Below are 9866 nucleotides of genomic sequence, written 5' to 3' on the forward strand. Positions count from 1 at the left end.
GACACCCGAAGGAAACATTGGCATCAACCTCGTTGGAGGGGACCATTCCAGGTGCTATTATCTACACGTCACGCTGTTAAAGTCGAAGGACTTCCTGCCTGGATCCACGTCTCACATTGCAAAGAATGGCATTCTTAGTTCTATTATTAATAACTTTTTCTGTCCCCTTGAACATGCGACAACGAACTTATGGGGACCTTTCCACACTAACTTTCCAAGTAGGGAAGACTACCTCACTCCAGATTGACTATTGTACTGTTGCTCCTTGTGGAACCGGCAGCCATGAACAATGGACTAGGGCTAAAAAAAATATGTGTGTGTGTGTGTGTGTGTGACTACTGTCTCCATTCATTATGGCAGTAATAGAGAAAAATGCCAGTGGGTATTTGCAAATACAGGTACCTATGACTGGGGTTACCAGCCCTGGAAGGCTCAGCAACATGATCTCAAGGTTTGTGGTTGCTGCCTCATCCCCTGTATTCATGGCCTCCTTCAGAGGCTTATTGACACCTCTCTCACAAAAGCCTATTTTCTTCGTGCTGACAATTCCCAAAACCCTAATTACAACCCTTTGCTTCCGGATGATTGGGTCTGATCATTCTCATGTGCACATTTTATGTGCAAAGGGGGGAACTGAGGAAGAGAAAACATTATTATTTAACTCACAGATATCAAGGACTGTGTTTTGAGTTGATCATGCTGCAGAGAGCTATATGATTTGTTCCTGATTTATGCAGAAAAGGAGTTGGGCTGTGTGCACAGCATTAAGGGACAAACTTTTATCATTTATAGGAGAGGCTGACCTCTGATACTATCAGAAGACCCTGTGAAGAATGTAAGATCTTTATGGACTATAAGAATGTTTAAATTGATTCTAAGTGTGTATAATTAGAAGGGTGTATTCCTTAGGAATGCAAATGGCTGTTTGTTTCAGGTTTTAAGAACATTCCAGTATATCATAAATTAAGATTTAACCTAAGCTATGCATAACCTCAGAATGAACTGCTAGGGTTTTTTTTTCTTTTCTAGGATATAAAAGAGAGAACAGGTTTACTTTAGATATTCTGCCAAAATCCAAATCAGTTGACTGAATTGGAAAGAGGCAGTCTCACATTCTCTCTACTCACCAAGAATTAAGAATAAAGAAATTATTTTTGCTTTAATTGGGATTAAGTTTTTCCATTGTTTTTCGACTTCAGCGCTCACAGTGTCCATAAAAGAAAATATGTGTTGGTGGAGGAATGAATTGGTAATACATAACAAGGACTGTTACAGAAATGTGAAAAAGAGATACGGTAGGAATGGAAGATAAAAGAAGAAGTTAAAAAGAATAAAAGTACATAGAGAAAAGGTAAAGAACTTTAATATAAAGTTTAAAAAAAAAAAATTAGTGTCACGGTGGTGAAATGGTGAAGAGTAACAGTGAATTAGCAAATTGCCCAGACTTTGTGTATGTGTGCTAAAAGCTAAGACACTGGAACAAAAAAATTAAATGTAAGTGAAAAAAGGACAAGCAAAACCAGTGTTTGTTCTCAGTAATGGAATTTAGACAAAAAAAAAAGTTCTCAAAGGGCAAGGCTCATCCATTGCACTCCGGGTGTGCTGACCCCTGCGATTTCCCCTAATGCGGGAAACTCGACTGCATAATTTGTGGTAGTGGGGGACTGCGTTCGCGCTCTCCCCTGATAATCCTGGTTTAAAAAACAGACCGAAAACATGCGTTTCAACTTATGGAAGTGGTGCTTGGGCGATTGTGAAGCAGGAGCCTGTGAGACAACGGCTCTGGGAGCTTTAAGCAATAAATAAAGAAGTTCCAAAAATCAGTCAATCGGTCAGTCTGTCCATTTATTTATTTATTTATTTATTTATTTTCAGGACACCCATCCCCTAGAAAAATGGTATTAAAAATAATATTAATTTAAATTAACTAATCAATTCATTTATTTATCTTAAGGACCCCCACCCACCATAATAAAATAATAATACAAGTAATCATTCATCCTTTTTGTGCCTCTTTACTGATTTTAAGCCACTTTCCTTGCTGCCAAGAGCCAAAAGAAAAAGACGAGGTGAAGGGCGACACCTGCTGGCAGAAAGGCAAAAGCTTACAGCACTCGGTATTCCCAGGCGGTCTCCCATCTAAGTACTAACCGAGCCCGACTCTGCTTAGTTTCCGAGATCGGACGAGTTCGGGCGTATTCAGAGTGCTATGGCCGTAAACGATGGCTGCTTGTTTTTCTCTCCCCAAATAGGCAACTATGGAAGCCCTTTTTTCTAAACGACAGCGCTGTTTTTTTTTTTTTTTTCTCTCCTTCCCCTGTCTGTCTTCATTTTTTTTTAGTTTTGCCAGTCTTTTGAAATTTTTCGGAATGTCTTTTGAATTACAATGTACGTTGTCCTTCATGCTGATCCCCTTCTGTCGGCTCTCGCCACCCATTTAAGACCAGCCCTGTTCCCCGTTCCTCCTCATGGATGGATGGATAGATAGACAGATAGATCTCGTGCAGCTCTTCAGACGGGGAGCCTGCAACTTTATAAAGGGGAGCATCGTCCAGAAAGGACCAGCAACCTCGTGTCCTTACTAAAGTGCAATCCCACAGTGGAATCAAAGGGAGGGCAAGCACCGGCTCAAGTCTCGAACGTGTACCCAGGGCTGCCCCAGATCACTCGGCTGCCAAGAGCCCAGCTTCTGACACGGGTGGAAGGAGGAAAAGAAAAAGACGAGGTGAAGGGCAACTCCTGCTGGCACAAAGGCAAAAGCTTACAGCACTCGGAATTCCCAGGCGGTCTTCCATCCAAATACTAACCGAGCCCGACTCTGCTTAGCTTCCGAGATCGGACGAGTTCGGGCGTTTCAGAGTGGTATGGCCGTAAACGATGGCTGCTTGTTTTTCTCTCCCCAAATAGGCAACTATGGAAGCCCTCTTTTCTAAACGACATTCTATGTTTTTTTTCTCTCCTTCCCCTGTCTGTCTTCATTTTTTTTTAGTTTTGCCATTCTTTTGAAATTTTTCGGAATGTCTTTTGAATTACAATGTACGTTGTCCTTCATGCTGATCCCCTTCTGTCGGCTCTCGCCACCCATTTAAGACCAGCCCTGTTCCCCGTTCCTCCTCATGGATGGATGGATAGACAGACAGATAGATCTCGTGCAGCTCTTCAGACGGGGAGCCTGCAACTTTATAAAGGGGAGCATCGTCCAGAAAGGACCAGCAACCTCGTGTCCTTGCTAAAGTGCAATCCCACAGTGGAATCAAAGGGAGGGCAAGCACCGGCTCAAGTCTCGAACGTGTACCCAGGGCTGCCCCAGATCGCTCGGTGGCCTCGACACAGGTCTTCCCGATGGTGCTTTGCTGCCGTGTGCGAGCGCCCACGCCGAGGGGTTCTTCCTCTCGGTCTCCGGAGCGCAGGATCGCCTCCCTCTTTCGCAGCTTTGCCTCCTCCCTGCCGCTTGCCGCCTGTCTAAGCTGTTGGCGGCTGTTTATCATTCAGCGTCCCGCCCAGTCCTATCTCTCCTGTTTCTCTTCCAGCCAATAAGCTCCAGCGATGGGTGGCTGGTTTGCATAAGAGCGAGGTGCACCTTGGGTTTGCTGGCGAAACCTGTCTAATCAAGGTGGTGAGGTCTTTGCAACCCCGTCATCCGGGTCACGGGGCACACGGGCGTCTGGTGAGCGGCTAACTCCCGCGCATGCACGCTCCAGAGGCTGAAGAAGCCCGAAGCGATCCCGAAGGATCCCGAAGGACCGAGGACTGCGCTGGGGAAATCCTCCCGCTGCCGAGCGACGAAGCCGAGAAAGTGGGAGGATGAGCGCCGGGCTGTACAACTCATACTTACCTGGCAGGGGAGATACCATATGGTTCTTCCTTGTCAGGTTTAGGGAGCGCCCCACGGCCTCGGATCCAGCGCAGGATAGGTTGGCATGTCCACCATCCTGTTGTCTGCTTCCCTTGGTGCGCGGCGATTTAATATTTTGCAGGTGAAAGATGGCGGAGGCACTGTACTCTAGCAGTTTGGCGGCAGGACCGGTCATGGATCAAGAACTTGGAGTATCGGGGAGACCTGCTTCACGGATACTGGTGGATGGACGAGACAGAAGGAACGTGGTTCGATTTGAACTAAAGGAAGGACAAATGGATCGAGGACAATTCAGCAAGGAGGTGCTGCAGAGGATCTTAACCTTTATGCCGGGTGAGATTGACTACCTTTTTGCATTCCCGGGTAAGACCACTTTTGAAGTGGTTTTCAAGAATAGAGGTTTATATGATAAGTGCTTAAGAACTGTGAGTAAGGAGAAAAATGGTAATCCAGTTTTGGAAAGATTTTTAATCTTACCATTAAGTGATAGACTGGATAAAAAAATAAATGTAATTATGTATACAGAGAAGGTTAGAATGCAGGATATTTCAACTTGGCTTTTGCAATATTGTGATGTTAAATCAAGTATGCAGATGACAGATGAAGACGGCATAAAGAATGGGTTATACAGGTTTGATGTGGTTTTGAGAAAAGATGATGAAACCAAAGAGATTAGACATTTGCCTCCAGTTATACAAATTGGGACAGTGAGGGGGCATGTTTTTTACCCAGGCCAACCGCAAGTATGCAGAAGATGTGGAAGCGAAGGACATAAAGCTGTGGAGTGCGAGGTAATTAAGTGCAGAAATTGTAAAGAGGAGGGACATAGTACAAGGGAATGTAGAAAACCGATAAAATGCAATCTATGTGGGCAGGAGGCACATGTATTTCGCGATTGTCCAGTTTCCTATGCCAACGTAGTTAGGAGGAAAGGGAGGAATGAGGAGAAAGTGATAGCACTTTTAGATGAAGAGTCCGAGGAAGAGAGGGAAATGGAAGAAAATAAAAGCGAAAGTTTGCAAGGAGCAGAGAGGAGGAAGGATGACAAAATAGAGGTCATAAATTCTGCAGGAACAAGGAGGAGAGAGTACGAAGAAGAAGAAGAATTTAAGAATAGTGGAGAAAATGATTTCTTGGCTTTTCTGGGAGAGAAGACAGAGACTACGATAGTAGAAAAGAGCAGTCATCGCAAAATATTTTATTCCATACCGAAGAGATTATGGAAATATTAAGTGGAGCGGCAAGTTTGTGTCAATCACCGCAGCAGGAAATGGTAGGAAATCTAGGTCTGGAAAAGATAAAAGAAAACCAAGAAGCGATACAAGTTAACCCTGGTTTACAAAAAAAACGTGGGACAGACTTATTATCACCAGCTAGTCCTGAAAAAACAGACGAAGGTGGAGGGAAAGCACAGGAATGGGGTCTAGCACCCTCGTATTTGGAGGCAAAGGACATGGAAGGTTTCCTATGTACGACAAGGATGAAGGGAATAGAGGAATGGAAAACTGAAAAAAAAGCTGCAAAGAAACCAAAGAAAAATATTCTCACCGTAACTAAAGGGAAAATAGGAGGGGAGGTAGACCACACTATGTTTAAAAAAAAATGAAAATACAAATAGTCACTTTGAATGTTAGGAGCATTCAAAGGAAAGAGAGGAGAAAATTGGTATTCTCCTTTTTGAGTAGGTTAAAAGTAGACATAGTGTGCATACAGGAATGTGGCATACCTTTTAAAGAATCATACAAAGAGTATGAAGAGGATTGGAAAGGTGGGGAGTCTGTCTTTTCAGGGACAAATGAAAATAAAAATGCAGGGCTAGGGGTTTTAATAAAAACTGAAGGAATAGAAATAAAAAAATATGAAGAAATAGTCATGGGAAGACTAATGAAAGTACATATGGCAATAGGAACCAATGTAATTAAACTGATCAATATTTATGCTCCCACGGTAACTGTTCAGAGGATGGAGGTGCTTAGGTTACTTGGGATAGCAATGGCAGCTGAAAATAATTTAATGGTGGTGGGTGATTTTAATTGCGCGAGCGATCCAGAGCAGAGAGGGCAACAATTGGATAGAACAGCAAGGAAATTAAATGAAATTATAAAGGACTGTCAAATGATAGATGCCTTCCAGGCGTTGAAAGGGAAGTGAAAAAGGAGACACATGGAGAGGAACCAGAGGAAGATCGTCGAGAATCGATTACGTATTCGTTGATAAAAACTTTGACCCAAAGTCTGTGTGCTTAAGGCCAGTTTTTTTCTCTGACCATTTAATGTTAGAGGTGGAAGTAAGAAAAGGGAATGAAGAGGAATCAATAGACTTTCTTTGGAAACTAAATGTAATGTTGTTGGAAGATGAAAAAACTCAAAAACAGTATAAGCAATATTACAAAGAGTGGGAAACCTTAAAAGATTGGTGTGGGAGCCAAAGGAGATGGTGGGAATTAATGAAAGAAAAAACAAAAGCCTTCTTTCAGAAGAAAGGTAAACAAAAGAAAAGAGAGGAGAAAGAAGAAATACAAGGTTTACAAAAAAAACTGGAAGAATTATATAGCTGTGATTTGCGAGATGAGGAAACTGAAATAGAGATAAGGATAATTAAAGAAGAAATGGAAGAAGTATATAAGAAGAAAGAAGAAAAAATAAAGTTCCAGAGCAGAGTCAGAGAGCAAGAAGAAGGAGAGAAATGCTCTCGATTCTTCTTCAAGAAGGTGAAGGAGAGAAGAAGGAAGACACGCATAAAAGAACTGATAGATAAAGATGGAAGTGTAAAAAACGGGAACAAAGAAATATTAAGGATAATAACAACATTTTATGAAGAAATGTATAAGGAGAAAGATATAGACACAGGGTGTGTTAAAGATTTAGTGCAAACTATAGACCGTTTCTTTACATTTGAACAAAAAGAAGAGCTGCAACGAGAGATAGAGTTGCAGGAGATAGAGAAAGCAATGAAAATGGGGAGTAGCGGCAAATCACCGGGAATTGATGGGCTACCGAATGAATTTTATATGACCTTTTGGGAGATACTTGGAGAAGATATGTTGAGTCTTTTTCGAGAAATCCTGAAGGAGAGAGAAATGACAAAAACAATGAAGACAGGAATAATAACTCTTATTCCCAAGAAGGAGGAGACAGGGAATATTACAAATTGGAGGCCGATAACTCTACTCTGCCAGGAATATAAAATTTTAGCAAGGGTCTTGGCAAATCGCTTAAAGGACAAAATTGAACATGTGATTGGGGAAGAACAAGCATGTGTAGTACCAGGGAGAAGTGCAGGGACAGTATCTGTTTGATGAAAGAAAGGAATATGGATGTTGGGGTTATTAATCTAGACCTTGAAAAAGCGTTCGATAAAGTTGCACACAAATATATGTGGGAAATCCTTCAGAAAATAGGAGTACCTTTATTGTTGGTAGATTGGATAAAAACTTTATATAAAGGAATTGCAAGTAAAATTAATGTAAATAATAAACTGTCAGAGGAAATAAAAGTAGGGAGGGGAGTAAGACAAGGGTGTCCTCTGTCGGCAGTTTTATTTGTATTAAGTATTGAGCCACTGATACATAAGATCAGAATGGACAAAAATATACGGGGAGTTGAAGTCCCAGGAAGCGGAGGACAACAGATAAAGATATACGCATATATGGATGACGTAAGCGCCATTATCAGAGACGTGTGCAGCATAAATCAAATAATAGAACATACAGAATGCTTTTGTAAGGCATCGGGCTCAACATTGAATCTAAAAAAATGTGACTGTGTGTTGTGGGGAAAATGGAAGGAAAAACCAGAAGGGAAGATAAAGATTTCAAATACGGTTAAAATACTGGGAATAAATTTTGGAGACAACAATACAGAAAAGCAAGAATGGAAAGAAATGCTAAAAAAGATTAATAAGAAAATTGGTTTTTGGAGACTAAGAAGTTTGACTATGGAGGGGAAAATATTGCTGGTTAAAGCAATAATTGTACCCAAATTGGCATATCTGGCCACGGTGTTTTTTCCTCCACGAAGGATTCTAAAAAGAATTATAAGAATGTGCTTTGTTTTTCTGTGGGGTTCAAAGACAGAAAGACTAGCCAGGAAAATAGTTACGAAACAAAAAGAGAAAGGGGGAAAAAGGCTTTCCAAAAATAGAGCAGGAGCTGATGTTGAGGCATACAGCAATAGTTATTAATATGGCCTTAAATAAAAAAGGAAAAATGGCGGACATGGTAAGGTATCTAGTGGGAGCAGAACTTAGGAGAGTAAAACTATGGAAAAGTGCAAACAACAAACCGATTGCCTTTAAGGCACCTCAACAGTATAGAATAATTATAAAATGTTTGAGGAAATATAAATGGGAGGAAGGAGAGGCCAAAATATGGGGTAGGATTAAAGATCTAAAAAGATATATTGGAAAGCAAGAAATAGCAGAGAAAATCCGGCCACTAACGGAAGAACAGACCCAAAAAGTGTGGCAACAAATCGCTGCTAAAGACCTGACAAACAAACAAAAAGACCTAGGATGGTTAACGGCACACAAGGTCTTACCGCAAATGCTGCAATGTACAAACGGAGAGTGGCGAAATCTCCAGTATGCCCAAGAGAAATATGTAGGGAGTTAGAAACTGCAGTGCACGTATTCTGGCAATGTAGAAAGGCACAAGAGGTGTGGGAAGGGGTATTACAGAAATGGGACGGGGTAATAGGGAAAAAGGAAATAACAAAGGAAGGAGTATTGTATGGCTTAGTGGGGAAGGGATTAAATGAAAAAATGGGAAAAGAGAAATGGAAATTAATCAATATAATAAAGGAGAATATGTGGTGGGAGAGGAATGAAACTGTTATACATAGTAAGAATGTATCTATTGAAAGACTTTTACAGAAATGTGAAAAAGATATAATGGAAGAATGGAGAATCAAGTGAACAAAGACAGAGAATAATACAAAAAAGGTAAAGAATTTTATATTTATTGGGAGGAAGGGGGTGAGGAAAAAAGCACGTGTGGGGAAAGGTGGTGGATAATAGTGAATTAGCAAATGGACCAGACTTTGTGTGTGTGTGTTCAAAGCTAAGACACTGAAAAGTAAAATTAAATGTAAGTGAAAAAGGAGACAAGCGAAACAGTGTTTGTCTTAAGTGATGGAATTTAGACAAAAAGGGGAAAAAAAAAAAAGGTTCTCCCAGGGCGAGGCTCATCCATTGCACTCCGGTTGTGCTGACCCCTGCGATTTCCCAAATGCGGGAAACTCGACTGCATAATTTGTGGTAGTGGGGGACTGCGTTCGCGCTCTCCCCTGATAATCCTGGTTCAAAAAATAGACGAAAACATGCGTTTCATCTTATGGAGGTGGTGCTTGGGCGATTGTGAAGCAGGAGCCTGTGAGACAACGGCTCTGGGAGCTTTAAGCAATAAATAAAGAAGTTCCAAAAATCAGTCAATCGGTCAATCTGTCTGTCTGTCCATTTATTTATTTATTTTCAGAACCCCCGCCCCCTAGAATAATGGTATCAAAAATAATATTAATTTAAATTAACTAATCAATTTATTTATTTATCTTAAGGACCCTCACCCACCGTAATAAAACAATAATACAAATAATCATTCATCCTTTTTGTGCCTCTTTACAGATTTTAAGCCGCTTTCCTTGCTGCCAAGAGCCAAAAGAAAAAGACGAGGTGAAGGGCGACACCTGCTGGCAGAAAGGCAAAAGCTTACAGCACTCGGTATTCCCAGGTGGTCTCCCATCCAAGCCCGACTCTGCTTAGCTTCTGAAATCGGACAAGTTCGGGTGTATTCAGAGTGGTATGGCCGTAAACGATAGCTGCTTGTTTTTCTCTCCCCAAATAGGCAACTGTGAAAGCCCTCTTTTCTATACGACATCCCTATGTTTTTTTTTTTTTCTCTCCTTCCCCTGTCTGTCTTCATTTTTTTTTAGTTTTGCCAGTCTTTTGAAATTTTTCGGAATGTCTTTTGAATTACAATGTACGTTGTCCTTCATGCTGATCCCCTTCTGTCGGC

The 9866-nt window shown here is 41.3% G+C and overlaps 3 non-coding genes and 1 pseudogene across 3 annotated transcripts; 2 read left to right on the plus strand and 2 right to left on the minus strand.

Annotated features, from left to right (window-relative positions):
* Window positions 1-1526: 1526 nt before the first annotated feature.
* On the plus strand, window positions 1527-1685 carry LOC120522588. The gene has a single exon (XR_005632447.1). It is a non-coding gene; the product is annotated as a U1 spliceosomal RNA (small nuclear RNA).
* A 417-nt stretch (window positions 1686-2102) lies between these two features.
* Window positions 2103-2221, minus strand: LOC120522586. The gene has a single exon (XR_005632445.1). It is a non-coding gene; the product is annotated as a 5S ribosomal RNA (ribosomal RNA).
* A 537-nt stretch (window positions 2222-2758) lies between these two features.
* LOC120522587 lies at window positions 2759-2876 on the minus strand. The gene has a single exon (XR_005632446.1). It is a non-coding gene; the product is annotated as a 5S ribosomal RNA (ribosomal RNA).
* Window positions 2877-8995: 6119 nt separating this feature from the next.
* LOC120522589 lies at window positions 8996-9144 on the plus strand (annotated as a pseudogene).
* The last annotated feature ends 722 nt before the right edge of the window (window positions 9145-9866 follow it).

This window comes from Polypterus senegalus, unplaced genomic scaffold, assembly GCF_016835505.1.
Source record: "Polypterus senegalus isolate Bchr_013 unplaced genomic scaffold, ASM1683550v1 scaffold_3520, whole genome shotgun sequence".
NCBI classification, from domain to species: Eukaryota; Metazoa; Chordata; class Cladistia; order Polypteriformes; family Polypteridae; genus Polypterus; species Polypterus senegalus.